This window comes from Phlebotomus papatasi, chromosome 1 (genome assembly GCF_024763615.1).
Source record: "Phlebotomus papatasi isolate M1 chromosome 1, Ppap_2.1, whole genome shotgun sequence".
Taxonomy (NCBI): Eukaryota; Metazoa; Arthropoda; class Insecta; order Diptera; family Psychodidae; genus Phlebotomus; species Phlebotomus papatasi.
The window spans coordinates 50,609,859-50,624,006 of record NC_077222.1 but is presented as its reverse complement, the minus strand read 5'-3'; the positions used below and the strand labels follow the sequence as shown (position 1 = coordinate 50,624,006).

The window sequence follows — 14,148 nt, the reverse complement described above, 5'->3', positions numbered from 1 at the left end:
GGAAGCCATCTAATCATCATGCGCATATTTTATGCTTCACCAGAATGTCTTCACCCAAAAACTTCCAAATATGTTTCCATTTAGCCTTTGATGTGACTTTAGCTTTGGTCTGGTGTCCCTTCGGATCCCACACTTATCACCAAATTAAAACCATATACCAAAACTTTGCCTCTTTTTTTCTGCATGGTAATTTATGGGTAAAGCGTGCAAGTGCTTTGGATCAAATTACGATATACTTTCAATGGTTTTATGCCTTGGTGTTCTCTTTCATGTTGCATGGTGGAGATGGTGTACAATTGGGATTTAGTGTATTCCCACTGTTTTATATCTCCAATGCGTGTACTTTAATTGCTTCTCCATTGGTCTCTCTTACGTTCCACACCACATACTCTCTAGGGCTCTCTTATGTTCCACAAATGAGAGAAATTTTTGTTTACCATCAGAAATTCTCTCTGTTTCTCTCCGGATTGTTGACTCTCTTGGTCGATTCTCTCATTCTCTCTGTCCTCTCTGTTTCGTATGGGATGGTTTTTGGCGCTCAGAGGGGAAGCGGTGTGTGGAACGTATTCGATACATAAGGCTCGCCCGAAGTACATAGGGGCAAGAGCTCCGGAGATCCGCTCTGCACGCATTTCTAGTGCCGGCTGGAAGGTATGACTCGAACCCAGCCAGTCCATTGAATTCAGTGTGTCTCGTACCGTCGGTGCAAGCGGTTCCACAATTCAAATCTCGCTTCTTCCGTACTGAGATTTCTCACAACTCAAGCAACATAAAATACGCTTCCCAGACAAATTTTCAGGCGACAGATTCATCTTCCCACAAGACATTTCTGAATCTCGCAAATAAACCGATTTACCTTTTAGCTTTTATTTTGGCATGTCTGGGGCAAAAATCTTGGGAACCCGCAAAAACAGAATGTGAAAAATAATTTGTGTGCTCCTCGGGAAAGGAAAAATTAACGAGATTTTTGTGGTGGTAAATGGTGAAAACAGTTTGTGATGTTTTGTGTTGGAGAAAGAAGTGGCTAAATGGGTGGTAGTTAGTAGGGGAGAAGAACAACAAAAAGATATTGTGCAATTGCGTGGAAAACACTACAAGAATACCATTTTCAAGCAATTTCCAGCCGAAAAATTGTCGCGATATTTACGGTACTTGTGACCAAACCCTTGTTGCCCAACCCATACTGCAAAATATGGATTTTGTGCATTTTTCCCGCAAACGCGATTTTTGTGGCAGTCTTTGCATATCGGACAAATTAAGGGTAGGACCCCAATCAACCCTCTGTCACCAATAGATAAGAGATAGCGGAGTGAATAAGAAGTGCTAAATTTCCAATAAATTCTCAATAAAATCAATTAAAAAAAATAATAATCAGGTGAAAATAGCATAATCATAGTGAGTTTATGTGTGAAACGTAGTGAAGATCAACCGGGAAATCATCCCTGATTTGAAATTCATGTGGAAGGGTGGTTTATCATCTTGTAAAAACACTCCCCAAAGTGTCTGTGTTGGTGTCCAACTCTGGTGTCAGTATTGAGCAAATATTGTGGATACCAGCGACTAAGATAGAGATTTCACAGGACGTCAAAGAAAGTGTCTCTTCTTGCCGACGTGAAATTGCCAATTTTTCACGTATGCATCGAGCTTCGGAAAGAATAATTGTGAGTGCATACATTTACTACGTCCCAAGGGGGTATTCATTGCATATGAGCAAAGTCCAGTGCCATGTGGTCGTTTTTATTATAGCTTCTTATTTTCTCAAATTTTTCCAATCTCATGGGTCCAATCTTTTTATTAGAAAATTCTGTAGCTTGCGAATAATCCAATACGGTGTAAATGTAAAGAATTGTCATTCGGAAGACTCACGTGGTATCGAACGTGACACACTGTGGTAGGGATTTTTCAACTTTGACACCGAATCAACATTTTAGCAACAGCAGTGTGACCTCGAAAGTAGTACAAATTAGAGAATGTCCCTTTTTTTGAGAATCCGAGAAAAGTTCCTTTCGTACGTGACGCAGAGACTTTGAAATCCTTTTCTTCGTATAGTTTCGCATGAGTTTGTGATATTCAATTAATCACTTAGTTCAGAAGTTCTTATCGGCTTATATGTTTCAATCCCGGAATTGCAATTTGACATGCCATACTTAAAGGATTCAAGTTGAGATTGTCGTAAACCATATACACCGGGGAGGCCTATTTTACCTTCGGAAATTTGCAAGCCAGCTTCCTATATACGATTATTTCATTCATCAAAATAGTAAATAAACCGAATTTTAAATCGAATTCAATCAGTTAAAAAAAAATTTTATGTAATAGAGTGAAATTGGGATCAGGTGCTTAAATCTAGGGACTCAATACTATCAAACGTATTGTATGAAGCATTTTATACCAAAAATCGTGTTGTACAAAACAAGCACAATTTTTTTTCTGTGAATTCGTGTATTTTCCAGAAATATGAAATTTTCTCCTCTATATTTCGGTAAATGGAATTTCAAAACATAACTCATATTATTCAGCGATAAAATAAATTATTTCCGATTTTAAGTTGAAGACGGCTGACATTTTATATATTTCAACCTCATTTCAAAATTTTCACCATTGAAACTTTGTGAATCCCTCGAGACCCGTTTCAAAATTGAACATACATAATTAAAAGAAGTTTGACATTTTAATTTCGACACAGTTGTTATTAAGTTTTGTGTCGTTGTACTCTTCTAAAGACTTAAAGAATAACAATTATTTTGAAATGAAAGATTTACGAAAAAATAAAGAAAATTGTACAATTTTAGCTAAAAAGGCTTATAGAAATTTGACATATTACAATTAACCCATTCAGTCAATGTACCAGAAATACTTGAGATAGAATGTTCATATTTTGGGATTAGTTTTCTACAGATTAATAGATGCATTTTTGAAAAGAAAAAAAAATTACCCATTATGGTAGCGAAGGGAGCCTCTCTCAAGCATGCATCTTAACGGTTACCGAATTTAAATTCTGTACATTAATTCATTACAAACTCTATTGATTTAGATAGAGTAACTATCCAAGAACACAAATTGGCAATCAAAATTCAAATCCGGAAAAAGGATGAAGGCCAATTTTAACAAATTCGACGGGATGTCGAATTTTCCGTACGCCATTTTGGACAAAATTTTTGCATGACTTCACGCGAAGCGATAAAAGAACAGCAAAATTTATTCCCATCTCTGTCAGGCTATTTTTTCCAAGTAATTGAAGGACTAAAGTAACTAAAAATCCATTCCTGACAGAAATTCGACTATCAATTGCCCTGGAATAAATCATTTAAAATCACTCAATTTGCGTATGATGTATAATACCATGGTAAGGAATGGGTTAAAGATCTTGATAGGAGGATACGAACCAGTTTTTAAGCTCAATTAATAGATTTAACGGTTAAAGAGGTATCTCAGAATTGTGGGAATATCTTAATGTAAAATTTTTGAATTGATCTTATTCTCTAATAAAAATTTTTAGTTTGAAAGCTCGAAATTCTTTACGCTTTAAGATAACTTTCAAACTAACAAGTCTGGATTGAACATTTGATTTTTCTTACATTTTCTTGATTTTTAAAACTAGCTTTGAAGACAGTGTGAATCCCTAAATACCTAAAATTATAATGTGATATGAACTAAATATTTAATTTAAATTTTTAAGCCTAGTTTATATGAATATTGATGGAGTTTTATAAAGCCCAATAAAACCACAAACAACTTAGACTACAGTAGACTCTCGCTCAATCAGTTCTTTTTCAATCGGACGCAAAATTTTGTTGACAATTTCCACGTTTGATTTTAAAGCAAATTTGTTCAAATTCGCTGGAGTTCCTCTTGTTTTATCGTGATTCTTTATATTTGAGCGCTTTTTATTGAATTTACAATGATTTTGATGCCCAAGTTTTTTGATAATTTGAATGACATTTTGCCCCATATGCCCGACTGAGAGAGAGTCTACTGTATTCACTGAGAAAAAACGGGGGTGCGATTAACTTTTTTCCTCATAACTTTAACACTTTTTAGGTGTATAAATATATCAAAATTTTTTAATGTTAATTTTACATCTTCTTAAGGGTAAAATTAAAATCAAAAAGGGTAACTTTAACCCCTAATACACCTAAAAAGCATAATATTTACACCGTTTTCGGATCAATACTGCAGGGTAAAATAAACATTTCCGGAATGTTATTTTAACTTTTTCGGATTTCTCTCACTCAGTGTTGTTATAGGAAAACACATTATTTTAAATATAGAATTTTTTACTGACTAAAATTAATGAGTTGAAATATTATCTGTGACATTTGAGTCAGTATTTGAGTAAACTTGATAAGTAAAAAATAAAAATTAGTTTTTTATTTAAAAACTTAAATTTTTAATGCATTTAGAAAATAAAAAGAAGGAAAATTATAAATTTAAGAATTGCTTTGGGGTTTCAAGCACATTTACTTACCAAAATAAAATTATATATCAAAATGGTGATCTGTGGTATGTTTAATTAATCACTTAGAATTCCTTACTGACAAAACCTTAATTAATTAATCCAAAACATGCAGCAGAAATATTCATAACTATTGCCAAAATGATGAAAAACTTCTGAATTTAATCATGGTATTTTCCAGTATAGGACCATAATTTTTAAATCAATATACACATTATTTATTAAAGACCGCAGTAGATTGTACAGCATTTTGGTTAATTTTTTATGTATGAAAATAGTGAAATGCTTTTGGGCTATAGGAAAATTTATTTTAGGAGCTTAAAGTCATTTCTGATTAATTTTACGTTATTTGATGCTGAGACAGAAATAGAATATATTACAGAAGAAAATTGTTTATTTACTTTATAAAATTATCAAGAAAATTTAGCATAAACAATTAATTCAGCATAATATGGTTTGAGATGAAATATTCCACAGACTTCTCAAAGGAATTAAGTAATGTACCTTACTGTTTGATATGACCACCTCTCGGTATAAAATTAATTTTCACGTATGGCATTGGATTCAGTGAAAGATCAAAAACACACATGTTTTGATCGCTTTCCGCATTAGCCGGCGTAAAATGTCTTAAATCCGAGAAAATCGTTTTATCGACTCACCATGGTTTATGCTTGGCATCTTATGCTTTCCTCATCTCACCTCCCTGGTCCTCTTGGTGGTCTGGGCGGAAATTGATGTGAAAGTGGGCTGAAGAAAATATTTTACAGGAGAGAAATTTCTTGAAGAACAATGTGCGGGAGGTGTTATGAAATGTTCATTTAATTTTTTTTCCCTTACCAAACGCAAATAAATAGATGTTAGAGGAAAGGAGCAAACTGCCACAAGATGGTGTGTTCCTTTTCCTCAATTTATGCACATACCACAGATCACCAATTTGAAACTTCCTCAATTTTGGAGTGATTTGTTTAAAATTGCTGGCTGAACTTTTTAAAACTGAAACGGTCATTGAAATACTCGAGATTGCCTTTTGCCTCCCTGGGTCCATCATCATTTTCTCTCTCTCTACACACCCTGGAAGAATTCCTATACTTCAATCTTGTTTTGAAGTGCTAAAGCCACTTGAGAGTTGGGATTGAGTGAGGCGAAAAAGAACTGGCTGGTGTGATGTTGATTTTGATAGTAAAATACCAACACAAACGATTTATCATTGATGAAGAAAATACTTTTTCCAGCGGCGACGAATCCAGAGAAATCTCTTCAGCACTGTTGAGATCCCATTAAAATTTCCATATGCGTGATGATAGCTATTTTAATTTTATTTTAATACCATACGAGATGTTGCTGCCGTTTGATGTGCACATGATGAGTGCAGTACTGCCATCCCGACTAGCCATATCCCGGTCCTCCCACCGTCTTGTCGCCTCATCGCGCCTCGTAAACAGACAAACAAGTGTATATATTGCCATTTCAGTGGCGAAAAAGTCTTTGCCAGCACAGTAATAATGCATATGACATGGAGGATCTCTCGTTCGGTGGCTCTAGAGTGGCAATTTCACATGATTGTCGAACAACCGGCGCGACGTAATTTATAGCTGAATTGAAAAACAGGGATATAGAGATGCCGTTTGAGACGCCTGCAATTGTGAAAATGTTGTACATAATTCACACAAGATGCTAAAATGTTTTTAAATGCACCTCATGTGTTCACACTTGAGAGATTGTTGCACAAATATTACTTAAAAATTGTCTTGAAGCCGCGCGTTTACCCGTTCATTCACAAAAAGATACAGTGACCAAGGAAGGTTCATTCACTGAATGTGGTGTACTGATTATTAATATTTTAATAGCTTTAGTATGATTATGAAAAAATAGTTCCCGGAATGATTCGTAAATTGAACAAATTTTTAAAAAATGAAAAATATTCATTTGATGTAAATTATCATTTATTCATAATTTTAAGTAAATTGTCAAACGATTTTTGACTTATTTGATTTATCTCTTTGTTCCAACCCATCTCCCGTGGGTTCATCACCATCTTAGATTATGCATTAGACACACTTACGACTTAAGCCGAGAGACGGCTTAACGTAATTATAACCAAAATAATTATAAGATTACATTTCATAAGTTTCTGATAAATTTATCTCTTGGATTAATCCGAAAAAATGGCTTAATTAGTGGAATACTGATGGGAATTTAAGTCTCAGTTTAAGTCGTAAGTGTGTCTAGGGCATAAGAGACCATTTTCCAAAACAAAATATACTATTTTACACCACTGATGCTGCAAACAATTTTTTCTAAAATTATGTATTCATTTACATATAGATTTAGACTTAGATATTTCATTGTCGTGTAATATTACACAAAGTAAAGTTAAAAAATAGCGTGATTATTAACTTCTTTTACTTTTTAGAATATTTAAATATGTATTATTTTTTTTATCTATTTGTCGAGTAATAAATTAAGCTTTTAATAATCTCACTTATTACGAATTTGTGTTTCCAATAGTCACACTAATTAATTTCAGATTGTAGGGGAAACTGGGGCAAATTGTCACACAAAACCAATATTTCACATTAGATCTCAGATATTTCTAATTAATTTTATAGAAAGTTTAGCACTTTACAACTTTTATAAAGAATATTTTTTTCCAATTCAAAAAGATAATATGCCTTTCAAATCATTTTCAAAAAAAAAAACAATTTTGCGGGTATTCTTGACAATGCTGGAGTAAATAGTACCAGGCATGGTATACAAAGTATCCAGTTGATATATTTTTAATGGAAAATTATTTCTCTATCTTAACGAAAAATGTGCTTTAATTAAGCGGATAAATATTCTAAAACCAGGTTAGGGTGGAGTAAGTACTTTTGGCCACTTTAAGGCTTCATGTGCTTGTAATTTTTATAATCATTATTTTAATAAAATGAAATTTTGTACAAAGATACCTTAAAGCCGTTTCTTCCTAATAATCCAAGAGAATTCCCATTTTTTTTTTTGAATATTTTAGTGAAAAATGCATTTTATGCAACTATGCGTGTTTCAGTACTTTTGGCCACTTTGTAAGCACTTTTGGCCATTGTGTGTAAGCACTTTTGACCATTTGTTTCCAAAAGAATTTTAATAAAATAAAAGAAGAAATAGCTTTCGAAAACTTTCACAAATACACAGCACAAGTCCTATTCTTATTTAGCACCAATTTTATGTGATTATTAGAGTATTTTAAACGACTTTTTGCACATTTTCTATTTGATGTAAAAATCAGTCAAAAGTCACGATTGTTTTTACTGAAATCCGCGAGGTGCGCCACGTGTAAAATGTATGGGAAAATGAATGGCCAAAAGTACTTACACAGCCGAAAAGAGTAAGCTCTTTTAGCCACAACCGATTTTCATTTAATTTGTTAGAAAATCTTATCAAGGATGATATCACAATAAAATATAGTTAATTAAGAAATGGACATTCATTGAATAACATCAAATATTTTTATCAAAAATATGAAATAATGCAAAACAATTTCTCTTAACATAAACAAGTTTCTTAAGAATCCCATGTTTTTTTTTAGTGATTATTTACCTTGTCGAGAATTTTTTTCAATAACTTAGAATTAATCAAGTCGATACAAAATCAAATATAGTTTTCTGATTCGTTAGATTTTAGAGGTCACGAAATAAGACCTATTTTCCTGTTCTAAATAAACTCATAATTGCCTTACAATGTGATTTTACTTTAGGTGGCCAAAAGTGCTTACATGGCCAAAAGGGCTGACTCTACCCTATAAATTCTCAAATGGGGAGTTATAAATGTGATAGATTCACCGCTCTGTGAATCTCCTTTTGTAAGAATCTTGTGAAGCTTTCCAAAAACTGTCATATATTAATTTTTATTTATTTTTAAGTGTTTCACATGATACTTTATGTGAAAGCTTCACAAATTCCTTGCAAATGGCGAGCCGTGAATTACACACGCATCTGAGAATTCATATCCAGGTCTAAAATATTGCAATACTTTGTTTTTTTATTTATTGGAATCCCATAAAACACTCCAATTTCAAGAAGATTCATGAAGGCTATAAGGTAAAAATTTGAAGTCTCGATCTTCTTTACCTTAGAAGATATTGAGTTTTGAAATTTGGTATTTGTGATATTTATCCCCTTCTCCCCTATTCTGATAAATTTGAAAAAAAATTCTACTAACGAAACTACATTTTGGCTCTGTTAATAAGTTTTTCTGTTATTAATACTTATGCTGTCAAACGCAACATATTTTAATTAAAAAAAGAAACATTTCACTGTTATCATTATTTTAAGATCAATATTTATTTATTTAATATATGGTCAAGATCAAAAAAAGTAATGATATGGTTTTATTACTAATATGCAGTACCATTTAAATCGTTGCTAAGTAAGTTCTGAAAGGCAAAAAGAATTATATTTGCATCACGCTTTTCTCGTATTTAGTATCAATACCAAAGCACATTACCCTCTTCTTTGCATCTTGAGGAGCGCACTCGAAATGAGTGGGATATTATAATGTAAGTGGTGCGGTGTACATTCCCTATCTTTGAGACCACCTCTTGCATCTCTGCAGCCACTGAACATTAAAATATACTTGCCAATGTAAACATTCGCAAATACTCGAGCAGAAGAAATAGATCAGTGCATTGGATGCAATGGCGTGTCTCTCAAAAGGAGCCTGCACAACAAAGTGCAATTTTCCGCCAGTGACGGTGGAAGAATTAAAATTTATGTCCCTGGGAAATGAAGAGATAATTTATTGTATTTGCTGTTGCAAGTGGAAATTGCGGTTGAATTGTAAGGCGAGGCCATACAAAAGCCAATTAGTGTGTCTCTAATCGATTGGATTGTAAACAAAACTCAATCAATTTGCTTCTCCACTTTCGATATATATTTTCCAGAATCGACAGATTAATTAGGAGACTCTTCGCTATCGGAATGGGTGGGTTGATTTTAACTTTTCTCACCGTTTTGTGCTTGGGTAAGATATTTTGCGAGAATGGGGTGCGAGAGATTGGCTGGGGCCGAGTCAGGGGTAAATTTTATCATGATGCGGATGTTTAATTCAATTCGCAATTTTATTGATTCTTCACAATTATCTCAACACGGGAAGTTTTTCTTTCTTATTCTTCTTCTTTTTGCTTACACTTTGCGTCTTTACTCCGTCTCCTGGAGCACCTCTTCAACCCACATCCTGCCATCACTCCTCACCTTTTGTACCAGCCAAAATAAATTTATTTATCCTCGCTGCTATGTATGGAAAATTTTTTTTATATAAAACTTGCCTGGAGAGGACATAGGGGAGTTTGGGGATGTTTTGGAAAGAAACAATTTCAACCTTCACAACATTTTTCAGACTTATATAGACTTATGAATAAAAAGAGTAGTAAAAATGTGCAGTAATACCTTACTCAATTTTTTAAGTACCTAACAAACTACAATTAAATTTTATAGGGGCTCAAATTAAGTAATTTGGTTTATATAGATCTAAATAAAGTAAATAAGGTTATTTAATAATTTATTCTTATTAATATACTGAATTATTTAGAAACCAAATCTACTTAAATCAATTTTTTCTTCACCAAGTTCAGCTTTTCATGAATAAATACAATTTTATAAGTTTACTTCTTTAACCGTTTAAGGACGATTGGAACACCGGCGTCTTAAAACCTTTTTTCCTAACGTCATTTAAAAGTAATGTTTTTCTCTAAAAAGTCAAAAAAAAAAGTAATTTTTCTAATCCCCAATGTTTGACCCTCTCGTCATTTAAAATCTAAAAGCCCTGATTGAATCATCATAAACTTTTATTGTATAATACCATATTGTATAATAGTTAGAAACACTAAAAAATCCAATTTAAGTCCATTGGTACTCCACTTATCAAGCGTAAGCTGATTTCTGCTTCTTCGAAACTGCCCCACTTTTGTCCAACACTGTCCCATTCTAAGAGAAACTTTCGGAGATTTTTATTAACATTTATTATTATCAAGAGGTGTATCAATTGTAGGTCTTGTTCCTCACCTTTTTTTTTAAAACAGTCTGAAAATCTAACTTATAATTTATACATGAACTGCCCTACACTCCCCTAAATATGTATATAACAAGGGTTTCCTCTTGGCTCAAATCGATTTTTCAATTTGATGTATTTTTCTCGCTCAGAAATGGTGAAAGTGTGGCTGTTCCTCACCTCTTCTCTCCACACTTGAGCTAGTTCCCTGAAAAATTGACTAATCTTCCCGCGTGCGAGATGGAGTCTTTCACGCAATTCCCCCACAAAAAGCCCACACTCTTCAACTTAACCAAAAAATGATATAGCTCGAGGACTCTTGAGGCACGCTAAAGCATCTCTTGGCCTCTGAAATATTCATTGTATATTGTCATTTCAGCACCATTATCGCTTGTCTTTTTCCTCCCATTACCAATCCCTGAGCACTTTCATCAATTATTTTGCCCCATTCACTGGGCTCCATTCGCAATGGAGACTCTCGTAATTTTCCCAATCGCATATTGTAAATCAATACGTCCACCACACACCGTGGTAAAGCTAGTTCTTGCAGTGTTGTCATCACCAATCGTTGAGTAAATAAATATAAAGTAATAAGCGTCCTGTTAAAGAAAACGCAAAACGTGCACGTCGACTCCTCTTTGATTGACATGCCGCCAAATATTCCTAAAGAATTTCACCAATTTTCCACACTATTGCCTATCAGACTTGTTGAAATTTAATTACACCATTCCATTTCCTCAATTTTATAATGTGTTGTATTATTTTTGGAAAGTACCTCACCTCGAGCTATTTGGCGACCTGTATTGTTCACGGAGGTGATGATGATTTTATGGTTTGAGATAATGAAAGTTTTGGCACTGAAAAGTTTCAATTTGCAGTTGAAATATTGTATATTATACTTTTCTCTAACAATAATAGATCAACAGTTACGCAGTAAAAATTCGAAAATTACACAAAGTTTTTACACGATTGTAATTGCAATATTAGATGAACGTGTAATTCTTGTATATTAATAAAAAATTCTTTATTATGTAAAATTAATACAGTGAAATAGTGTAAAATGTGAAGCGTTTGTATTTTTACACAAAAGGTGTTAATGTTTTGTGTAAAAACTACGTGTTTTTAATGTTCACACGCCTAACTTTACACAAAATATATTACAGCTAATTAATTTCACGTTTAAAGTTGAAATATAGTTTTGTTTAACGTGTAATTATAATACACTATGAGATATTTACAAGGATAATTTCGAAACTTTTTGGTGAGTGGAATAATTATAATCAATTTTGTATTCTATAATGTCCAATTCATAATAAGTTTTGTTTGTAAACATGTTTTTGAAACATCCTATAAGATCAAGCGAGATAACTAGATGTATATATCTCACTCACTCTTGTTGCAATCTCAAAATTATGTTTACAAAACAAAAGTTTTTGTGTGCTGGGCATAATACCCAACGCATAATACCCAACGCACAATAACTTTTGTTTTGTAAACTTGTTTTTGACATTTCAATGACAGTGAGTGAGATCTAGATCTAGTCATCTCGCTCTCTCACATAGGAAATTTTGAAAATATATTTACAAACAAAAGTCATTGTGCGTTGTGCATAATTCCCAGCGCACAATAACTTTTGTTCTGTAAACATATTTTTGACATTTCAATGAGAGTGAGCGAGATTTAGATCTAGTCATCTCGCTCTCTCACATAGGAAATTTTGAAAACATGTTTACAAACAAAAGTCATTGTGCGTTGTGCATAATTCCCAGCGCACAATAACTTTTATTCTGCAACCATTTTTTTGACAATTCAATGAGAGTGAGCGAGATTTAGATCTAGTCATCTCACTCACTTCCATAGGTTGTTTCGAAAACATTTTTACAAAACAATAACACAGCATAATCATTGTTTTTTTTTAATGAAAACTGTTTGATATATCAATATATGTGAAATGTTGTAACAGACGTTTTTTTTTGTAAAACATGTATCCAAAACAAAAGCTATGCTGTGAGATAACTGAAGAGTAAACACATGATGTATGAGTCAAGCATATTTAAAAAGTAAAAGGTATTGTGCGTAGTGCATTATTCCCAGCGCACAATAACTCTTGTTTGCAAATATGTTTTCAAAATTTCTTATGAGAGTGAGCGAGATAACTAGATCTAGGTTTCATTCACTCTCATAGTAAAGTCAAAAACATGTTTACAAAATAAAAGTTATTGTGTGCTGGGCATTATTGTTATTATTATTGTATTATTTTGTTATGCATAAAAACATACGGACACTGCGCAATCCAGCCCCTAACTTAATAGTCTCAATCGTTTGCATTATTACATACAGTTACATATTTTGGAATGTAAATAAAGCAAAATTAATTGTGCGTACTCCTTAAGTTTCAAGATTTGTACTGGTTCAGTATATTTTTTCAAACTTACTGTAACTTTGTGGGACTTTTGGTGAAAAATTGATGGAAGAATACACCTTAGCTTAGATGTTCTAGTGAGGATTTCTGACGCAATTAATGTCTAATTATATTGCTGTTTCTTTTTTTCCTCGATGTCTCTGCGTACAATGTTAGTGAATCTCAAATAATTTATTCTCTCGCTGCGGCGACAGTCGGCGTAAATCAAACGCAAGCGGTATTGTTGTGTGTGCAAGTTCTTTTATTTTCTGCACAAGAGATACAAAATCAATAGACAAATGCGCGATTGTGTGACAATGATAATAAATAATTGAGGGGAAATTCTTGAAATTTAATAATGTCACGGGGAGGCATGTGTATGCCTGTTGGACGACAAAGTGCCGACAGGCTCAATTGCTGGCAATCATCCACCGAAGAGCCACCCACTCACATAACATTCCACATGCAATTTTGCTGAGACTATCCATAGTTGATGTACTCAATGGCATGGATTGTTGAGCATGTGAATGGGGAGATTGTCTTCGGCGGCACCTCGATGGCCAAGGGTGGGCGACTTGGTCAGGAGAGACGATAAACAGCGTGTAAATGCAATGCATCATTGGACATCACGCAGATGCGCGACAATTCAATGGGTACCAAAGGAGATGATGATGGCAAAGAACGCATGCGCCCCCGCAATGCCCAAAACAACTCGCACTATCTTCACCAAAGTGCCCAAATACTCTACCATTGAGTGCTCTGTTGTATCAGTCGCAACGTGAGCTGAATTGTAATTTTTGGATAAAAATGTATGACAATTTTTTTTCTTGGTTCTACACTCGCACAATGCTTCCAGAAGCATCCCAGCGAGAATAATCCACATATACGCAGTCACTTTCTCCCCATCCATCTTCCATCACTGTCCGGCGTTCTCATGATAAATTTATTATACGCATTATTGCTTCGCTGTGATTAAAGATAAGCTCAGAGTGGTGTTTCTCATCTAGATACCATCAGCTCATTGCTGACGCTGTGCTCTTGAGGAGTTATCAGATGATCAAATTGTTTGCATCTTCCTCAGCTTAATCAATTGGCCAATTATGTCAAATGATTGATAAAACACTCACTATCTTATGGGAAAGTGGTGCCCTCCTCAAGTTCCATCCCTAACTCATTGGATGTCTAACCATGCTGATGCAAAACTTTGAGATATTCTAGCTATTCCTGAAAGTTTACAAGGCATAAAAAGCATCAACAAGCAGCATCA

At 33.8% G+C, this 14,148-nt stretch overlaps 1 protein-coding gene across 1 annotated transcript in view; it reads left to right on the top strand.

The window, feature by feature from the left end:
• The first annotated feature begins 650 nt into the window (after positions 1-650).
• The window catches only part of LOC129805635 (uncharacterized), a 108,553-nt gene continuing 95,055 nt past the window's right edge, over positions 651-14,148 (top strand). Inside the window, exon 1 of the mRNA XM_055853680.1 lies at positions 651-1,661. The gene's annotated coding sequence lies outside the window, so the exon portion shown is untranslated. The remainder of the gene's footprint in view (positions 1,662-14,148) is intronic.